Source organism: Chelonoidis abingdonii, chromosome 1, assembly GCF_003597395.2.
Source record: "Chelonoidis abingdonii isolate Lonesome George chromosome 1, CheloAbing_2.0, whole genome shotgun sequence".
In the NCBI taxonomy this organism is placed as follows: domain Eukaryota; kingdom Metazoa; phylum Chordata; order Testudines; family Testudinidae; genus Chelonoidis; species Chelonoidis abingdonii.
Window position 1 is genome coordinate 149,377,744 of NC_133769.1, and position 21,668 is coordinate 149,399,411.

The following is a 21,668-nucleotide window of genomic DNA, read 5'->3' on the forward strand; positions in this document are numbered from 1 at the left end:
CTCTTGGGTGGGGGCAGCATGTGGAGACACCCCCCCCCCACAGTTTTTCTTCCCACACCTGGCTGATGGGAGGCAGCAGGGATCTCCCCAGTCTGGGGAATCTCTCTGGGCCCCACTGTTAGTTCTCCATCCTTTCTCCCCCTAACGACACTCACCTCTTCCGTCCCCTCCCCATTATCAATGCTTTAGAGTGACTCCTCCCTCCGTTTATGGGATACACACTCTGTGACAGAGACTGACTGGGGCTCCTCTCTGCATGGCCCCAATGGGGAAGGAAAGAGATGGGGCGGGAGAAGACAGGCAGAACAGTCAAATGGGGCTAAACCAGAACAAAGGAGATTTTCTTCCTGTTAAAACGTACTGGAGTCTCATGGCTGAAAAGTCACCTCTTGAGTTAGGTTTGAACCAGTTACTTTTCAATTACCAGGCAAAGCTGTGAACCACAGAGACTGGGAACTACCTGCTCCTGAATGTATCTAAAAAGCAACTGCAGTGGTGCAACTGGTTAGTACAAAAGGGCAAGGTGCTGGGATTATAAATTCAAGCCTTATCTGGAGCACTGGATTCTGTTCCCCATGTACCTTCCCCAACTTGTTTCTCTTACCTATGTAGTTTGCTTTGCCTAATTCCCATGGAAAGTGCCCTGCTAGAAAAAGGATAGTAAGTTCTAAAATTTAGAGGTGGATGCATAGCTTGGAAACATCCCCCCTGTGTTGCCATTAGCTCCAGTAGATTGTTCCCTCGCAGGGCAAATTGATTTCTTTGTGCTGAGAAAGCTGCCAGGAAAAGTCTCTGGTCACCAGAGCTCCCTGTTTCTTCCAGCACACCCCTGGCTCTTTCCCTGCCCCAGTCACTGCTGTAGAAGGGTCCTATATGCACTAAGCCTAAAACTTTTCCAAGCCTTCTTAGTGCAGTAGGTAGCATGTCAGTTTCATAATCTGAAGGTCTTGAGTTCAAGCCTCAGAGAAAGTAATAGCTTTTGCTCCCTGCTTCAGATTTTCTAAAGGAAATCAGAGAAAAGAAACTAGAGGAGAGTGGTTTCTAGTCACCCTCCCACCCATCTAACAGACTTTTCTATGGCATTAACTTTTCCTTCTCTGTGCAGTTTGTATTCTCCATACAGCAAAATAAAACAAAAATATGCAAGTCTAAACCTAATACAGTATAAATCTCAGCCTCAGAGATCTTCCAAGAAGCTTCTTTCACAGACCAGACTTATTTCTTGTCTGGGCACAATCTTTTCACCTGATATAGTCCTTGTTCCAGCTCAGGTGGTAGCTAGGGGATTTCTTATAACTGCAACTCCCTTTCTTCTGTTCCACCCCCTCAAACAGTTTTGGTACAATGCAGGAATCTTTTCTCTCTCTCCTGGGGAAAAGCCCCAGGTTTAAGATGGATTCCTGTACCAGGTGACATGGTCACATGTCCTGTGAGACCCCAAGCCTTCATTCTTCCTGGCCAGACTCACAGATGGTGCAGGACAGAGCCATCTACAGTCAATCGTCCTGGTTAATGGGAGCCATTCAGAATCCAAACCACTATTAATGGCCCACACTTTGCATCATTACAACAGGACCTCAGAGTCATAGTTCATATTTCTAGTTTCAGATACAGGAATGATCGGTTCATACAAATAGGATGAATACACAGAGTAGATTATAAAATTTGTAATGACACCTTACAAGAGACCTTTTTCATGAAGCATATTCCAGTTACTTTATATTCACACTTATTAGCATATTTTCATAAAATCATATGGAGTGCAATGTCACAGTAGGGAAACGGTTTTACTGCAGCACCTGGGAGCAGTTGAGTTTCATGTTCAAGCTGTGGTATGAGTTCCTCCAGGTTTCTTGTAAGCACACATGGACCTTAGCGGGTGCTCTCAATATAGGAATGGCCCAGATACGATAAAGTGATGGGGAATGCATTTTCCTTTTTAATTTTTGTATTTCCAATGACATTTCTCTTTAACTGTGTTTTCTCCGGGATTTGATATTTAACTAAAGAAAGAATAAGGCCTCAGGCCTCCGGATGGAGGAGCAGGCTGGGGCTAGGACTGCTAAGAAAGCAAGAGTAGCAAGTTTTCATGACTAATTTCTCTTTTGCATGAAATTTGCCTTTTTCACATGTGAGCCTGGCTAGTTCACTTGGTGGAGCATCAGGCTTTTAATCTGAGAGTCTAGGGTTCAAGTCATTACTCAGCCAGAAAAACAGCTCTTTCTGTAATATCCCTCAAGATCTTCAGAAGGCATCTCTTGAGGACTCTCCTGGACTTCAGCTTTTCCTTCTCAGGATTTGGCCTTTCCTAGGAAGGGCCCTTTACTTCCTGGGACTAAAGGTGCTACTGCCTCACATTCTGGAGGAAGAAAGGCCTCTGGGCCTGTAGCAAATCACTGTATGCTGACTTCTTGAGCAAATGCAGGGCTGGCCAGAGAGGCATGTCCTCTCTGCCAGAAAAAATTGTCCCTACAGACAGGGGCGGCTCCAGGCCCCTGCATGCCAAGCATGTGCTTGGGGTGGCAAGCCACTGGAGGTGCTCTGCTGGCTGCTGCGAGGGCAGTAGGTAGGCTGCCTGTGGCTTCTGCAGGCAAGTGGCCAAAAGGCAACCTGCCTGCTGTGCTTGGGGCGGCAACATGCCTAGAGCTGCCCCTGCCCACAGAGTCCTCCCTGCTGGAAGTCTACAGTAATCAACAGATCCTCTGCTTGTCCCATGGTGTAAGGGCCAGCACTCAGGCCTTTAAATCCTGACATCAAGGTTCAAGTCTCAGTGGAACATTAGAATCCTTCAGTTACCAGCTAACCATGTTGGGATTTCCAAAGCTTCATCTTGCTCTCTCAAATGACATCGTAGCCTATCTTTTGCCCGCTTCCTGTTGTGACTCACAGAAGAGGGGACTTTTGATCCAGAAGCGAGGCTCCCCCTTAGGCTCAGTCTGAACAGTGGTCAATGTACCAATGCATGAGACAGGTCAATTTTATTTTGCTTTGCATAACCGTGTTTTCTCCTGGATCTGATATTTAACTAAAAAAAGAAGAATTTCTCTGGCCACCAGATGGAGGAGCAAAATGGGACTAGGGCTGCTACAGGACCAAGAGTAGCAAATTTTCTGAATTTTCTGTCCTCTTTTTCTTGACTAGTTTCTCTTCTGCACCAAACTTGCCCTGCTTTGTGTGAGCCTGGCTAGCTCAGTTAGTAGAACATTAGACTTTTAATCTGAGGGTTCAAGTGTCTGCTCAGCTGGAGAGGGAATGTTTCCCCTGTGGTATTCCCCCAATATCTAAAAAAGGTGTCTCTTCAGGAGATCATCACTCCCCCACCCCACCCCACCCCCACGACTTGGCCTCCCATAGGAAGGGCCATGTACTGCCTGGGACTGAAGGGGAACTTCCTCACATGCCCACTGGCCTCTCAGTCTGGATTAAGAAAGGCCTCTGGGAGCTGCAGCAAACTACTGCATGCCAACTTGGTGAGCAAATGCAGGGCTGCTCCCATAGGGTCATCCACACCAGAAATCAGCAGAGGTCTGGGTGTTCCCTATTGGTCCCATGGTGTAAGGGCAGCACTCAGGGCTTTGAATCCTGCAATCTGAGTTGAAGTCTCGGTGGGATCTGAGGACAATTCCTGCGCTACCTAACCCTGTTAGGTCTTCCAAGGCTCTATCTTGCTTTCTCAAATGCCATGAAAGCCTGTTTTTTGCCTTCTAGCTGTTGTGACTTGAACACAAGAGGGGACGTTTGATCCAGAAAGCTGGCCGTGCCTGGAGTCCTGTAGGTAGGGTTGTGAGCTGCATTTCCTCTGAGTCCTGAAGCTGAGCTGCAGCCTGGCCTAGGAGGTAGACCTATGGGTTGACCTACTGGCCCAAAGTCATTTGGGCGGTGTTGGTGCTCCTCAGGGATGCTGAGGGGTCTAAGGGAGGGAGGCTCAATACTCCTCCCTATCAGTCAGGGCAGAAGAGGAGGGCTGCAAGAGTGGCTGCAGGAGTGATGAGCTGGGCCTTCTAGCACTCGGTTGGGGACATGGTGGGGAACACAAATTGGGAGAAGCAGTTGCTGGCCTGTGAAGAAAGGCTCAGCCAGTGGCATAAGTGGACCTTGTCATTAGCCTACAAAGTTGTGATGCTCAAGACCTATCTTTTGGCTACAGGGAATTTCCTCATCCATGTATTTCCCCCTCCTCCACGAGTGCTGCTGAGACCCGACAGGATGGCCTTCCACCTCTTGTGGGGCAATAGGATGTCCCTACCTAGTCAGGAGACATGTGGCTTTTCTTCTGTATTAGAAGGGGGTTGAGCCTGGTGGGCCTTGAAGCCTTTTACGGCTCTACTTTTTTGTTTTTCAATTTTCAGGGAGTGGCTGAGCTGGAGGTCAGGTCAGGCCCGAGGGGAATGTTGAGGCAACTGCAAAGAATGCAACTGACTCTTCCGATATGGTCGTATTTGCTTTTTAACCCACTGGGTGAAGCACCGGGTATGGGATGGCCGATGGTGGCAGAAGAGGGAGGAGATTAGGAAGCCCCACCTCCCCCAGTGTTCTTCTATTCCCACCATACATCCTACAGGATTTTCAGTGGGTGGCTAGGTGGAAGGTGCTTTCAGGATGGGTTCATCCGCAACAGTGGCCACTCTCACAGCAGCGGCAGCCACAGTAGTGAGGCCCTGAACAGAGGTCAATGTACCGCTGGGTGAGACAGGCTAATTTTAGGGAGCTTCCTTTGATGGTGAGCAACTGTCCCCAGAACTTCCTGACAGGAGCTTTAAAGTATTTGCAAATCTGCATGGCCGGTATGTGCAGAGCAAAGGCTGCCCAGGGCACTGTGTCAGGCTCTGGCACCGCTTGAGACAATGGACCATCTTCAGCCACCAGGTAACCCAGGATCTAAGGCAGGAATGGGGTGAGGGAGCAAGTCAAGCTGAGCAAGGCAGGCAAAAATTCATCTAGCCTTTGTGGGCGCTTGCAATGATGCCCTTTTTGTGTGCCAGGGCTGACAAAAACATGCCAGACAGAGAAGCAGCAGGCCAAAAAAGTGCCATTTACATGCTGAAGTAGCTCAGCACTGGAGATCTAGAGGTTCCCTAGTTTAATCCCAGGCTTTGGCATGCTCTTTGGTCCCTACGTGTGCTGTGGTGGGCTGTTTTCTGGAAGCACAGCAGTGCCTTTACCCACTGTGAGTCCTTCATTTGGGGCTCCCAAGCAAGAAAAGAGAGAATGGACTTATGCACTGAGTTGGCCCACCTGACCTTTCTTTCTTCTCTTGCTCTTTCTCTGCAAGGGAAGGAAAAAGAAGCTCTCCTTCAAGCTGGAGTCAGAAGGGAGATGTAAAGATGACTTCCTAACTACCAGCTCCAGTCCTTTGCTCTACCAGTTGATCTATTGAGGGGATGCCACCACTTTCTCCAGGTTGGCCCATTGGTGTGTTCAGAATGGAGAGGGGTAACTAGTGGTGTTCCCTAAGGGTCAGTCCTAAGACCAATCCTATTCAACTTATTTATAAATGATCTTGAGAAAGGGATAAACAGTGAGGTGGCAAAGTTTGTGGACCATACTAACCTGCTCAAGATAGTTAAGACCAGTGCAGACTATGAAGAACTTCAAAGAGATCTCACAAAACTAAGTGACTGGGCAACAAAATGGCAAATTAAATTGAATGGGGATAAAGGTCAAGTAATGCACATTGGAAAAAATAACCCCAGCTATACCTATAATATGATGGGGGCTAATTTAGCTACAACTAATCAGGAAAGAGATCTTGGAGTCATCACGGATAGTTCTCTGAAGACGTCCATGCAGGGTGCAGTGACAGTCAAAAAAGCAAACAGGATGTAAGGAACCATTAAAAAAAGGAGAATAAGATCGAGAATATCTTACTGCCTTTATACAAATCCATGGTGCACCCATACCTTGAATACTGCATACTGATGTGGTCTCCTCATTTCAAAAAAGATACACTGGCACTAGAAAAGGTTCAGAGAAGGGCAACTAAAATGATTAGGGGTTTGGAGAGGGTCCCATATGAGGAGAGATTAAAGAGACTAGAACTTTTCAGCTTGGAAAAGAGGAGACGAAGGTGGGATATGATAGAGGCCTATAAAATCATGAGTGGTGTGGAGAAGTGAATAAGGGAAAAGTTATTTACTTGATCCCATATAAGACCTAGGGCCACCAAAGAATTATTAGGCAGCAGGTTTAAAACAAATACAAGAAATTCTTCTTCACACAGACAAGCAACATGTGACACCTTGCCTAGGGGTTGTGAAGGCTAGGACTATAACAGGGTTTCAAAGAGAACTAGATAATTTATAAGTTTCAGAATGGAAGCCATGTAGTCTGTACAGCAAAAGAAGAGGAGTACTTGTGGACCTTAGAGACTAACAAATTATATTGAGCACAACTCTGACATAATAATAAAAAGGCTGACAAAGGAGGTGCTGTCGTCATCATGACTAGGTGAATATGACGAGAGGCTGCTAGGCGGCTCTCTAACAACACATTCTACAAGATACCCTCTGACCCCCACTGAGAGTTACCAAAAGAAAGACACATCCATCTCAAGAAACTCCTGAAAAAGCACAAGAACAAATCTGCCAGAACACCTAGAACTCCAACCAGGGTATTCTATCATCTACCCAGAATCCATAAACTGGAAATCCTGGATGCCCCATCATCTCAGGCATTGGCACTCTGACAGCAGGAGTTTGGCTATGTAGACTCCCCTCAGGCCCTACACTACCACATCCTAGCTATCTTGAGACCACTGCTTCCTGAGGAAACTACAGTCCATTGGTATCTTCAGAAAACACCATCTTGGCCACTATGAGACAGAAGCCTCTACAAACATTCCACAAAAGATGGATTACAAGCCGTCAGGAACTGTACCCCGATAATGTCAGGCAAACTTGGTGCTGAACTTTGTGACTTTGTCCTCACACAACTATTTCACTTTTGGGGACAATGTATACTTCAAGTCAGCGAACTGCTATGGTACTCACATGGCCCCACAGTATGCCAACATTTTTATGGCTGACTTAGAACACCGCTTCCTCAGCTCTCATATCTAACACTCTTCTCTAATTGCGCTCACTGATGACATCTTCATCATCTGACCTAGGAGAGAAGATCTTGAGGATTCCACCATGATTTCAACAATTTCCATCCACCATCAACCTCAGCCTGGACCAGTCCACACAAGAGATCCACTCCTGGACACTACAGTGCTAATAAGCGATGGTCACATAAAACCACTATACTGGAAACCTACTGACCTCTATACTTACTTACATGCCTCCAGCTTCCATCCAGACCACACAGATCCATTGTCTACAGCCAAGCTCTATAGACACAGCATTGCTCCAACCCTCAGACAGAGACAAACACTACAAGATCTCTATCAAGTTTCTTACAATCAATACACCTGCTGAAGTAAAGAAACAGATTGACAGAGCCAGAAGAGTACCCAGAAGTCACTATACAGGACAGGCCCAACAAAGAAAGTAAAGAGAAGCCACTAAACAAAAGAGAGAGATTGTGGAGAGAAGTATAGGAAAGTTATTTACTTGATCCGTAATATAGCCTAGGGGCCTGTTATAAACAGATAGCTAAGGGTTAATGTTCTTTTACCTGAAAAAGGGTTAACAAAGGGAACCAACACCTGACGCAGAACCAATCAGGAAACTGGATGTTTTCAAAGTGAGGGGAAGGGAACTTCTGGGGTGGTTTTGGCTTGCTCTCTCTGTTTGTTGTTCTCTCGGCTATGCGAGAAGAAATTTTCTTTCTATCTCCAAGCTTCTTTCCCCTCTGTTACCAAGGGTGAGTACAAAAGGAAAAGCAACAGTTATAATGTATTTTGTATTTACATTGTGTGTATCTTGCTGGAATGTAAATTGGATATATTTTGAATCAGACTGTTTATTCCTATTTTCTTATAAGCAATAGCCCTGTATGATCTCTTGAATGCAGAGTTTATATTCTTATGTATTTTCTTTCTTTTTATATAAAGTTTTCTTTTAAGACTTGTTTGAGTTTGCTCTCTGGATAGATTAAAGAACAAGGGGAGGGAATTCTCTTTGTGTTAGATCTATGGAGGGGGAAGCTCAGCAGCACCAGGGAGTTGGTGGGAGGGGGAAGAGAGATAGGATCATCTCTGTTTCCTTGTGTTTGAAGTTTGTCTCTTTGTGGATAAGGAGACATGCTTCTTGGTATTGTGATGTAAAGAGATTGCATCAGTCTCTCTCAGTTAGCCCAGAGAGAGAAAGTCTGGGTGGGAGAGGGAGGGGGAAGGGAAGTGGAGTATTTCCCTTACCGGTAAGACTCAGAGCTTCTGGGTCTTGGGGGTCTCCAGAGTTTCATGCTAAGCACCCAGATTTTGGACACTAAGGTCCAGATTTGGGACAGAGGCTTATTACAGGGTCATCAAATGAAATTAATGGGCAGCAGGTTTAAAACAAATAAAAGGAGGGTCTTCTTCACACAGCACATAATCAACATGTCGAACTCCTTGCCTGAGGAGGTTGTGAAGGATAGGAATATAACAGGGTTTAAAAGAGAACTAGATAAATTAACAGGTTTCAGAGTGGTAGCCGTGTTAGTCTGTATCAGCAAACAGAACGAGTAGTACTTGTGGCACCTTAGAGAGTAACAAATTTATTTGAGAAACAACTCTGACATCGTAATCCAAAAGCCTGAAAAAAGAGGTGCTGTCATCATCACAAATAGGTCGGAACATGAATGAGAGGCTGCTAGGCAGCTCTCTAACACCACATTCTACAACCCATTACACTCTGATCCCACTGAGAGTTACCAAAAGAAACTACACCATCTGCTCAAGAAACTTCCTGAAAAAGCCAAAGAACAAATCTGCACAGACACAACCCTAGAACCTTGACCGGGGTATTCTATCTGCTATCCTCCTCAGGCCCTACATACCAGCACTCCCAGCTATCTTTAAGACACCATTGGCTTCCTGAGGAAACTACAATCCATTGGTGATCTTCCAGAAAAAACCATCCTGGCCACTATGGAGGTAGAAGCCCTTTACACCAACATTCCACACAAAGATGGACTACAAGCCGTTAGGAACAGTATCCCTGACAATGTCATGGCAAACCTGGTAGCTGAACTTTGTGACTTTGTCCTCACCCAAAACTATTTCACATTTGGGGAGAATGTATATCTTCAAGTCAGCGGCGCTGCTATGGGTACTCACATGGCCCCAAAGTATGCCAACATTTTTATGACTGACTTAGAACAACACTTCCTCAGCTCTCCTCCCCTAACATCCCTACTCAACTTGTGCTACACTGATGACATCTTCATCATCTGGACTCATGGAAAAGAAGCCCTTGAGGAATTCCACCATGATTTCAACAATTTCCATCCCACTATCAACCTCAGCCTGGACCAGTCCACACAAGACACTCACTTCCTGGACACTACAGTGCTAATAAGCGATGGGTACATAAACACCACCCTATACTGGAAACCTACTGAACGCTATACTTACTTACATGACTCCAGCTTTCACCCAGACCACACCACATGATCCATTATCTACTTGCAAGCTCTAAGATACAATCGCATTTGCTCCAACCCCTCAGACAGAGACAAACACCTACAAGATCTCTATCAAGCGTTCTTACAACTACAGTACTCACCTTCTGAAATGAAGAAAAAGATTGACAGAGCCAGAAGAGTACCCAGAAGTCACCTACCACAAGTGCAACGTGCGACAAAGAAAGTACCACGTCACTAGCCATCACCTTCAACCGCCAACTAACACCTCTCCAGCACATCATCAAGGATCTACAGCCTATCCTGAAGGATGATGCCTCACTCTCAGATCTTGGGAGATAGGCTGGTCCTCGCTTATAGACAGCCCCTCAACCTGAAGCAAATACTTACCAGCAACCACACAACAAAAACACTATCCCAGGAACCTATCCTTGCAACAAAGGCCATTGCCAACTCTGTCCACATATCTATTCAGGGGACACCATCAGAGGACCTAGTCACATCAGCGACTCGTTCACCTGCACATCTATGAATGTAATATAAGCCATCATGTGCCAGCAATGCCCCTCTGCCATGTACATTGGCCAAACCAGACAGTCTCTATGTAAAAGAATAAAAGGACACAAATCAGATATCAAGAATTATAACATTCAAAAACCAGTCAGAGAATACTTTAATCTCTCATGGTACCAGCGATTACAAACCTAAAAGTCGCAAAATATTACACCAAAAACAACTTCAAAAAACAGACTCCAACAGAGACTACTGAATTGGAATTAATTTGCAAACTGACACCATTAAATAGGCTTGAATAAAGACTGGGAGTGATGGTCATTACACAAAGTAAAACTATTCCCCATGTTTATTTGTCTCCTCCGTACTCTTACAACCTTCTTGTCAACTGTTGGAAATGGACCATCCTGATTATCACTACAAAAGGTTTTTTCTCCTGCTGATAATAGCTCACCTTAACTGCTCACTCTCGTATATTGTGTATGGCAAATCCACATATGTTTCATGTTTTGTTTATATATATATATATATATTATTTCCTGCTGATTTTCACTGACATGCATCCAATGAGTGGGTTTTAGCCACAAAGCTTTATGCTCAAATAAATTTGTTAGTTTCTAAGGTGCCACAAGTACTCCTCATTCTTTTTGCAGATAAATTAATGGAGGTTAAGTCCATGAATGCCTTTTAGCCAGGATGGGTAAGGAATGGTGTCCCTAGCCTCTGTTTGTCAGAGGGTGGAGATGGATGACAGGAGAGAGATCACTTGATCATTACCTGTTACGTTCACTCCCTCTGGGGCACCTGGCATTGGCCACTGTTGGCAGATAGGATGCGGAGTTGGATGGACCTTTGGTCTGACCCAATATGGCCATTCTTATGTTCTTATAAAGGGAGGGGCAGAACACTGTGACACAGTTTCTGTAGTGTAGTGGTTATCACGTTTGCCTAACACACAGAAAGCTGCTAGTTTGAAACCAGGCAGAAATATGCTGGTTTAATTTTCCCAGCTCCTACTGGTCTGCCCCTGCTGTTGTAGGAGCAGCAGTGATTTCTATGCTCAAAAGGTCTGTTATACTCCCCTCGCTCCCACTTTTGTCTCCTCTCCCTCTCTGAATGCCTGTGAAGTGGCTTTCCCCTTCCCGAACCCTCCTGGAATGCTCGTGGGATGAATGGGCTGGTTGAAGAGCAGAACTTCCAGGTAGACAAGGTGTCTGGGACTCTAATTAGGCAGCACTCTCACACCCAGAGCATGGACACTGCCCAAGGTGGAGTATGACCAACCAGATGCAGCCAAATCATCTCTAGTCGCAGGCCATGAGGAGCAGGTCCTTAAAAGGGGAAGGGGCCATGTGCTCAGGAGAGCACTCACAAGCTTGTACCTCCAGTGAATCCCCTTTGCCCGGACTGCCTAGCCATTGGTAGCCTGAGTTGTATTTCATTGTGCCTCAGGAAGACTTACCTTCATTGCACCGTCCATAGCTGTACTGTGGGACACTTACCTTGCAGAATCCTGACATCTCCAGTGCTGTGCCAGTCCTGGGAGCATGAGTATGCAAGTGTGAGTGTGACACCCCCCCCCTTCTTCTTTTGAGCTTAACTGTCAATATAATAAACGTGCTGCTTTCTGCCAAACTCTAGTGGGTCATTAGTCCTCCCTTCACTTACTAGCTGGCCCAATTTTGGGCAACACCTGCAATAAACTCAGTGCCTCCAGGATAGAGGTCGTGAAATGAGCTGAGAAAAAGCCTTAGCTTCAGTATCTCCCGTTCGGTCCATGCTGGAGCTCTTTTTTGATTCTGGGACTGCATGGTCACCTGTGCTGATTGGTGCTCCACGCTGGGCAACCAGGACATGAAATTCAAAAGTTTGCAGGGCTTTTCCTGTCTACCTGGCCAGTGCATCCGAGTTCAGATTGCCGTCCAGAGCGGTCACAATGGTGCACTGTGGGATAGAGCCCAGAGGCCAATACCATCGCATTGCGGCCACACTAACCCTAATCTGACATGGCAATACCGATTTCAGTGCTACTCCCTTTGTTGGGGAAGAGTACAGATATCGGTATTAAGAGCCTTTTATATCGATATAAAGGGATTCGTTGTGTGGATGGGTACAGGGTTAATGCGATTTAACGCTGCTAAATTCAATATAAACTTATAGTGTTGACCAGGCCAGAGAGAGCAGCCGGTTTCTCCTATTGTTTCCCACTCTTGTTTTCTTGACTAGTTTCTCCTCTGCACCAACTTGCTCTTTTTGTGTGTGTGAGCCTGGCTGGCTCAGTTGGTAGAGCATAAGATTTTTAAACTGAGGGTCCAGGGTTCAAGTCCTTGGTTATGTGATAAACTACTCCCCAAGATCTTAAACTGTCTTTCTGTAGTCCTCTTTGACATTACTTTTTCTCTTCAGGACTTTCCCTTTCCTGTCCTGCTGGATCCTCAAATGAGGATGCTCTTCAGCCTAAACCCATGTCCCTTCTTTTCCCAGTGCCCCTCAATCCCAATCCTCAGTCCCCCCAATGCACACTGCTCCTCATTCCCAACAAGACCCTACTCCTCTTCACCCTTCTCCTTTGTCCCAACCCACAGCCTCCTCCTATTCCCAGTGCCCCTCAATCCAACCCACAGGCCCCTCCTCCTCACACTGCTCCTCAATCCCAATCCACAGCTCCCTCCTTCCCTCCAGCAGCAGGTGTGTCAGACCCCCTCAGGAAGATTTTCTTGCAAGGTTTCGTGTATGAGTCTGCACGTGGATTTTACGATATGTTGGAAATATGTTGGATTGCTTGCCAAAATTATCACTTTTGGCTGGTGTTGGATTCCCAGTCTCCATGTTATAGGGACAGGAGAAATAAAGGGTTGTTATCCTGCCTCTGTCCCAGAGGGAGGGGGTCATCTGCTGGTGGCTTAGAACACTCATCTACCAGCTCCTACCTCCCAAACTTTCAGTAACTCTGTTATCAGTGCCTGTGACTGTAAGTTAAACTGTAAAAACAGGCGTACTGGGCTAGACCAAAAGTCCCTCTAACTCCATATTCTGTCTTCTGACAGTAGCCAATACCAGGTGCCTCAATAGCCAGTCAATAAGGCACCACTAGGAATTGAACTCAGGATCTCCTGTTTTACAAAACAGGTGCATGAGCTATCTAAGCCATCATGTCTGCCCACACCTGACTCCCTGCCAGCCCCACCGTGCCCTGATAAGCTTTGCTTGTGTTTGGATTCTGCAAAGCAGAGGAGCAGGTGAGGTTTTTGTTGTAAGCTGTGTGTGTGTGTGAATCTTTGGCCAGGTCTGCACTACAAAGTTATTTCAGCAGAATTATATTGCTCAGGTGTGTGAAAAACACACAGTGCTCCCTCAGTCACAGCTTTTGGCTGGTGTACACACTGCAGTGCCACGTCTGGTGACAAAACTGCCCTGTTTTGGTGACAAAATAAAACCACCTTGAAGACAGGCCTAGAGCTTTTTGCAGCAAACTTAAAGCAACAAATTGTCAGTGAAAATGCTGCTGGTCATTATATCACCATAACTGACCTCCACCAGTATCCCACAATACCTGCCGTGAACTCACCTGCCCTGTATTCCTGCTACAGAGGCTGGGCCCCTCCCCTGTTCATAGTGCCGGGAAGTTCTGACAACTGGGCTGCTATCTACACCAGTATTAGTTTGATATAACTGCATTGTTTGGTGGGGTGTAAATTTTTTACATCCCTAAGTAATGTAATTATACCGACCTAATTTAGTAGTGTAGACCTGTCCAAAGAATCACTCTCACACCTTGGGACCCTGAGACTGACAGTCCCCAGGGGCAATGGGGAGAGGCCAAGGCTCCAAGTTAGCTGGACTGACAGGGCAGGCAATGTAATGAAGGAGTCACCAGGCCAGGGAGTCCCATCTTCCTTGTGAGCTGGAACTGCCTGGGTCAGAGTGGGGCAGAGCTAAGGAGAGAGCAGGAGCCCAAAAAGAGCCGTGGAGCAGAGCTGCGCAGGTGTAGTGCCAGAAGCTGCTCCCTGTAGGACTTTGCAACCTATAGCAGTTACTGATACCTGAGGTTGTTCTTCTTTGCTGACTTGTCCTAATTGGCTAAAACTTGACAGTGGTGGGGGTGGAAGCATAAAGGTTTCGTCCTCCAAACAACCCTGCCTGGTGTACATCTGTATATATTACCTCTTAATGCAGGATTGTAAAAAATAGAGTGAGGTCATTTAAACATCATTTATTTTGCAGCTTCATTTACTGTGCTAACAATGTAGCATCCTGACACCGATACTTCTGCCCATGTGACCTGTAGGTTGGATTCATTTTAGTGGGACACGGAACATGTGGAGGATAATTTAAACCCTTAATTTCCTTAGGGTTTCCCTGCAATATACTTCTCTGCTGGTGCGATTTCTGACCATTGCATGTCAGTTGTATTTATTACTATAGCACAAGTAAGTCACACAAGTGACATAGTCTAAGGGCTTGGCTACACTTGCAAGTTAGAGCTCATTAAAGGAGCCCCGGGTACCCTAATTCCTGAGGTGTCCACACTGGCAAGGCACGTGGAGCGCCTGGGCTCTGCAGCTGGAGCGCTCCAGGTAATCCACCTCCATGAGAAGCATAAAGCTCACTGCGCCCTGCTGAAATGTCTGGGCGTCAGTGTGGATGACATGTTGCATTACTGCACTGTGATTGGCCTCAGGAAATGTCCCATAATCCCCTGAAGTCAAGTTCCCACTGTGGTCATTGTTTTGAAATCGACTGCAGGCATGCAGATATCCCCTTTCAAAGCTCAGTTTCTGACAGCCAGCTGCTTATCTGCTCTGGGACAAAGCAACCATTAGTGTGGAATGCTGCTGTTGTGAGTGTGTGTGAGAGAGAGGGCGGTCTGCTGCTGTCTGAACACACAAGACAGCATGCTGACAGACTTTCAGCCCCCCAAACACATTTTCGCTCCCCCCACATACACACAACACACTCCCTGTCACACTCCACCCACTCGAAAAGCACGTTGCAGCCACTTGCACACTGGGATAGCTACCACAATGCACTGCTCTCTGTGGCATTGTCAGAGCTGCTAATGTGGCCACTCCAGTGCACTTGCAGCTGACAGTGTAATCATACGGCAGCGTTTTCCCTGCTGCAGTCTCCGAGGGCTGGTTTAACTCCCAGCGCTCTACATCTGCGAGTGTAGCCAAGCCCTAAATTTTCCAGACCAACCGAACTAAGTAACTGCCCTTCACCACCATTTGCAGTGAGTAGGGGCACCGTGGAGCACACATCGCACTTGCTGGCTCAGCCTTGTGCATGCTGGGGTGGCCACCTCCCCGTTGATGAGACCTGGTCCCACCATCTCCATGGAGCTCCAGTCTGCCCTGCTGCCGTCCTTGTCTGTGTTGTCTTCTCTAGCAGTTGACTGGAAGGTGCGCATTGGCCGCATGCCATGTATCCGTGTTGTCTCCAAGGGCGAAAGCAGGAAGAATGGTGCCTTCATAGCCCGCCCAATATTCCATAACATAGTTAAGGAAAATATTTCTCAATGAACTCTCAGTAAATATCAGAAACAGCCAGTGTCTGCGTCAGTCTAGGAGCACTGGTATTTTCTTGAAATTTGTCAGAACAACCTAACTAACACCTAACACGTATTTGAACCTCTTTTCACATTGTTGCTCATTCTCAAGATCTGCTTTGCCTCCAGACAAATCCATTGTCTTTCAGAACCGCCTTGCTTTTTCACTGAGGTGTAGGAGTAAACACTCCCCTTCACTCTATTCTCAGACAAACACTAGTGTTAACTGTTTGCTTCTGATGGGTCTAGAAAGCATATGTCAAGCAGAAGATGCCATTTCTGGAGGATTGTTCCCAAGATCCAGTACTTTGTATTCAAAACGTCTCCCAGCTTTGTTGGTGAAAATAACACCAAGGTTACTTTGCAATATACAAGAAGAAGTGAGTTTTTTACCCCAGATGGGACTTGAACCCATAATCCCCAGCTTAGAAAGCCAATGCCTTATCCATTAGGCCACTGGGGCCTTGAAATGCACTGGAAAGAGGGATGGAAATTCTCTCTCTTAATTGCATATTCCTCACATTCACTCAGAAACCAAATACCCCATTTAATCACCTTACAGAAATGTCTGCATTCCCTGGCAGTGAGGCAACTGGGCAGGTCGCTGACAGAGCTGAGCACCACCTTTCTGATAGCCATCTTTAGAGAAGAACCCTACCCTAGAGTCACCTCTCCCTCCTTCAGCACCTCCACGTCTGTGGCCCTGAGTGACCCTAGGATGATCAGGGGGTGAATCGGGGGCTGGAAGTGGGGTATGGTCAGCCTGTAAGGAGTAACCAGGTGGGGCTGACCCAGGGGGATGCTGTGGGCTGCTGGTCGGTTGTTGGGATCCGAGCTCTAGATCAAAGCTGCACAGCAACCTGACACCCAGGGTTATAGGGCAGACATAGTGACCCCCTTACTGGCCTCGGTGAACCCAAACCCTTGTTACTAAGGGCATTTAGGAGTCTCTGTCACTTAAAGCTTCTAGGAGCTCCCCAGCAGGCTGCGAGCACCAGATACCTTCTGCTTCACAGGTTAGACTCTTGGAGCTGTGCAAGCCGCCCCCCTGCTTGCAGGCTCAGTGTAAGAAGAGGGAGGCCCGGTGCTGGCAGAAGAGGGTTTTGATTAATCGACCTCTGTGTTATGGGCACAGGACGCTTCCACTCAGTAGCATAGCTGGGAGGGAGCAAGGGGAGCAGTTAAGGGCATCGGGCTCCTCTGGTGGGAGTGTGGAGCAGCCGTCCATTTTCCTGTTCACATTCCTCTGCAGAGTAAAAATTGGGGAGGGGAGGCAGAAGCCTTACTTCCCTCCCAAAATGTCCAAGGGGGAAGCCAGGACAACAGGGTGGGGTGGCAAGTGGTGACCAGACTCTCACCTCCAGGGTCTAGTCTAGCTCAGGGTCCAGCTCACCTTCCTCCCTGCACCACTGGCTCCAGTCCCCTTCTGCCACCAGGTCAACCCAGGCACTAAGGCAGGAACAGGGTGGGGAAGCATGTCAAGCTGAGCAAGGCAGCAAAAGCCAGTCTTGTCTTCTTGGGCCACTCACAATGACGTCCTTTTTGTGTGCAACTGCTACAAAAACCTCCTGGGCAGAGAAGCAGCAGGTCACAGCTGCCAAAGTAGCTCAGTTAGGAGAGTGTTAGACTGAAGATCTGAAGGTCTCTAGTTTAATCCCAGGCTTTGGCAGGCACTTTCATCTCCCTTTTGTGGAGGGGGGCTTGTTTTCTGGGAGGGCAGCATCACCTTCACCTGAGGCAAGTACCTGATTTTGAGCTCTCCGGCAGGACAACAGAGAGCATGGGCTTCTTCCCCTAGTTGGCCCACCTGATCTACAACGATGAGAGATGGGTGCTGTCTTTCCCACATGACTTATTGGTCAACCCAAAATGGTGGGGAACAGAGTGAGGCAGGATGGCCCTTGGAGATGGTGCCAGAGTGGGCAGGGACTTGGGAGGAAAATTCCTCTGCAAAGCTGAGTGACGACAGTACTGAGGAAGGGGCGTCTGGCACATGGAATGTGGTAGGGATTCAGAGGCCCAATAGGAGGCACTTGATGTTAAGGTGTGAAAGGAAAGTTTTATGGAGGGAACTGGCTCCCTTCCTCTGGACCAGACGGTGTTTGGTGTTGCAGGGGGGTGGATTTTAATTGTGTCAGCTGGCCTGAGAACCACTGGTCCCGTTTTCTCGACCGTCAGAGGAAACATTTTTACAATGAGCACTACCTGGCGCAGGTCTGTAGTGAGGTCGGCTTAGAGGACGTGTTTCTCCGTAGCAGAGCCAGTGGAGGGTGGGCAGTAGCCTCCTATTCCTCTGATTTGAGCTCACACCAACTGCAGATGGGTTACACCTTTCTGCAGGGACAGGCCAGGAGTCACACTGACCGTATTTACGTGAAGGAGAGCATGTCGACAGTCCAGTGCAGGGTTGTGCCAATGGACAGCTCGGATCACACAGCTCTCACCGTGTGCTCAATGTGGGCAATTCCCTGACCCAGGGCAGAGGATATTGGAAGCTGAACATCCAGAGCTTGCAAGATAAAGGAGCAGAGGGGCGAGGCCTGGCGGTGTTGGCAGAACAGGAAAGCATCAGAGGGTCCTATGGCAACCAGGGGGATTGGTGGGAGTCGGTGAGGGAGGAATTGGCGGCTTTGTTCCAGCGGTTGGGCAAACACCACAACATTAAAGAAACCAATGGTGCCAAGTCCTGCAGCATCACCTGTGGGATTTCCGCAAGAGCATCCAGGTGGGGAGCCAGTCAGCGTGCGACTGTACAACCGGATCAAGCGACAGCTGGCCAAGTGCCAGGAGATGAAGCTCCAGCTGGCTGATTTGAGCGGGAGCACTGCGTGAAGGGAAGGGCAGCCTCCCCTGACATTTTTGCAGCCTGCAGGGAACAAAGACAAAGTAGGGGGATGCGGGGACTCAGGGCAGGAGGCGCAAATGCAGTAGATCAGAATTATGGTTGATAGAGGAGAAAGGAGAGTCCTGTGAGAGGAAGCCACTGGTGGGAAGAACATGAGGCTTTTAACTGGGGGGGGGGTCCCAGTGTTTGAACCCTAGTTTTAGCAGCTGGCTTTTAAGCTGTTGTGCAGGCCTGTCACCAAACGCATCCTGGGTGTGTCCAGAGCCACATATGGATTCCCAGAAGCCGTAGCAATTTCCTGGAAAGCCCCCTTTCTCCTGCTGAGTCCTTAGGAAGCAGGATAGAAGCCCACATCTGCAAGAGCTGGCCCAGAAAATGCAGTCTGTGGTTGGCAGGAAGCACTGTGAGACCAGGTGCTGAGAACACTGAGGGGAGAAAACAGCAGGAGCAGCTGCAGAGAAGCTGTGAGTGCACAGTGCAAAACTGCCAGCTGATAGTCACTGGTGTTTAGAGACTGTGACACCATCTGGTCCCATGGCATAAAGTTCAGCTGTCAGAACACTGAATAGTGCAAGCTGAGCTCACATATCAGTGGGACTCTGGGACCTGTTGCTTCATACCTTAGCAGAGGTGGAGTTTCAAGGCTTTGTCTTGCTGTTTCAAATGATGTGGGAGCCAGTCTTTTGCCTGCTGGCTATTGTGACTTGCACACCAGAGGGGCCACCTACTCAGTCTGTTTGTGAGCCTGGCTACTTCAGTCAACTGAGTATCTGATCCAAGGTTCAAGTCCCTGGTCAGACACTCAATTATTCCCCAAGGTCTTAAAAATCATTGTCTCTGGAGTTCTTCCTGATGTTACTTTTTCTCTTCAGGATTTTGCCTTTCCTAAGAAGGGGTTTCGTATGTGGGATTGAAGGGGCAACTTCCTGATACCCCTCCCTGTCCTCGCAGGCTGGAGAAATAAAGGCCTCTGGCCAGGGGTGGCCCTAGACTAGCTGCCAGCAACTGGTGCCTTAGGTGAACCCTGCAATCGGTTCCCCCTGCAATTGGTGCCCCCCACTCCCAAACCCCAAGGGCAGATCTAGGCTGAGGTTTTTTGGTAAATGGGGAAACATTTTGCCCCTTTTTTCCTTTTAATGTTTTGAAGCGTTTTTGTGGGGGTTTTTTAAACAGAGGCTTAATAATTCAGTTTGTCCATCCGTCTATCTGTCCAACCAAAGTTTCTTTCTCCATTCTTCTGATTCTGGCTGCCCCTTATTTCAGCCATACCTTTAGTCTTGAACTATATAGAGTAGTGAGGTACCTTAAGGGTTAAATGCTAAATACCAAACCCAAACAACACTAGTTACATGTGTCTGGCAAAAAGTGTCTGGCAGTTTTGACACTTTGAATGATTAAAATGGATTTTCAGTGGCATTATAAAAAAAAACACCAACAAAGCAGAACCAAACCAATTCATCTTAAACCTTCAAAACAAAACTTGTACAAACCATGAGTGTCAGTTTAGGTCCTTAAAACATTACATCATCACACACTAAGTTCTTTTTTGCCTAACATCCCTTGCACTGTGATTACTCTTTTACACAACTGTACCCCGATAACACATCCATCTTGTACAGCCAGAGACAGCCAGGGGCAGGCAAGTTAAGTTCCAATAGAAACCCCTGACATTCCTTTAGCGATTTTGATTACATTACCCAGTAGTCAAATAATTTTGATGAGATTATCTCTCCACTTGCTGCCTCTAGCCATCCATTATAGGGCATTTCTGTGGGAAAATGGCCCATTTCCCTTCAGAATAGCTGTAAAGGTTTCTCAGGACAAAACATAGTGGTGGTAGTAGCCACTCTACCTGACCCTCTTGTATAATTTAATTATCAAGCTTCCATCCAATGTGACTGCACAGAGCTGCACATACAGTTACATTCACTGAAACTGAGCAACTGTCCCCAGAACTCACTGACGGGAGCCTTAAAGTATCTGCCAGTGGCACAGGTACTTTTTAAGTACCGAGACGTGCAGTGACACATCTTTCATGGGAACTGGCCAGCATGTGCATGGTTGGCGTATGCAGAGCAAAGGTTGTCCACGGGCGCTGCGTCAGGCTCCGGAACCACATGAGACAATAGACCACTTTCTGGCAGCTGGTTTGTTTCCCTGGAAGGTGTGGGGACTTCTGGCTACATGATGGCGGCTGCCAGACTTGGTTGGACAGGATTATTTTCAGCTCACCTGAGTCTTGTTCCTGGGCGAATGAGGGCAACCACAGGGCGTCAGCAGAATCAGCTGCAGCTGCAGCAAGGGCGCCCTCAGCAGGGGCCGCCATATAGCAGGCAGGTGTCACAGGACACACTGCACTGCCTGCTCAATGCCAGAGCATTGTATCACCTTTGTCAGAGCTGTTGTCAGTGACAAAGGCAGGTCTCCGCAGCAGCGGCTAACCGGGTTTCTGTGGCTGTTGACTGGCTGGCCGCGGTGGGAAAAGAAGTGAGTCACTAGCAGAGTGGAGGTGGGCATGGGCTGGGCTCTGGGGCCAGGACGGGCCTTGATTCCCTCCTGCTGGACTTTGTTTCCAGGCAGAAAGGGGTTTTCCAGCAGCAACTGGGAGCAGTTGAGTTTTGTGTCCAGGCACTGTATCAGTTCCTCCAGGTTTCTGGTGAGCACACAGGGCCCTTAGCGGGTACTCAGGACACAGGATTGGCCTGGGAACCGTGCATTACTAGCGATTGTATTATTCCCGTTTTTATATTTCCAATGGCATTTCTGGCGGGGATTGCATTGTGCTTTGTATAACGGGGTTTTCTACTGGAGTCAATATTTTAATTAACAAAAAAGAAAAAAGACACAGGCTCTCATGTCACAGCAATTACTGCCAAGGCAGCCTCCTTGCCCATGCAATCACATTTTCATCAGCTCCAGGGGAGTGGTTTGATTCTTTCCACGGCTCCTCTGCAAAGAAGCCTTTTCCATAACAAGCAATTACTTGGCTTGCTGACCCAGGTCTCTTCCGTTTCCTAGCAAGACATTGCAAACTCTGAGCAGAAGAGACAAAAGGCATGCAGCAAGGCACCACTGGGAGCTGAACCCAGGATCACCTGTTTACTAGGCAGGTGCTTTAGTCAGTTAAGCCATGGTGCCATCCTTAAGAAAGGTTTCACAACTGCTCCACTTAATGCTCCAAGACAACACATCCAAATGCCAAATCATTTCCTGCCAGACCTGCCGACATCGCACTGCCTGACTCTCTGCACACAG

At 47.5% G+C, this 21,668-nt stretch overlaps 2 non-coding genes across 2 annotated transcripts; one reads left to right on the forward strand and one right to left on the reverse strand.

Annotated features, from left to right (window-relative positions):
• The first annotated feature begins 899 nt into the window (after positions 1-899).
• On the forward strand, positions 900-972 carry TRNAM-CAU (transfer RNA methionine (anticodon CAU)). The gene has a single exon. It is a non-coding gene; the product is annotated as a tRNA-Met (tRNA).
• Positions 973-15,958: 14,986 nt separating this feature from the next.
• TRNAR-UCU (transfer RNA arginine (anticodon UCU)) lies at positions 15,959-16,031 on the reverse strand. The gene has a single exon. It is a non-coding gene; the product is annotated as a tRNA-Arg (tRNA).
• Positions 16,032-21,668: the final 5,637 nt, after the last annotated feature.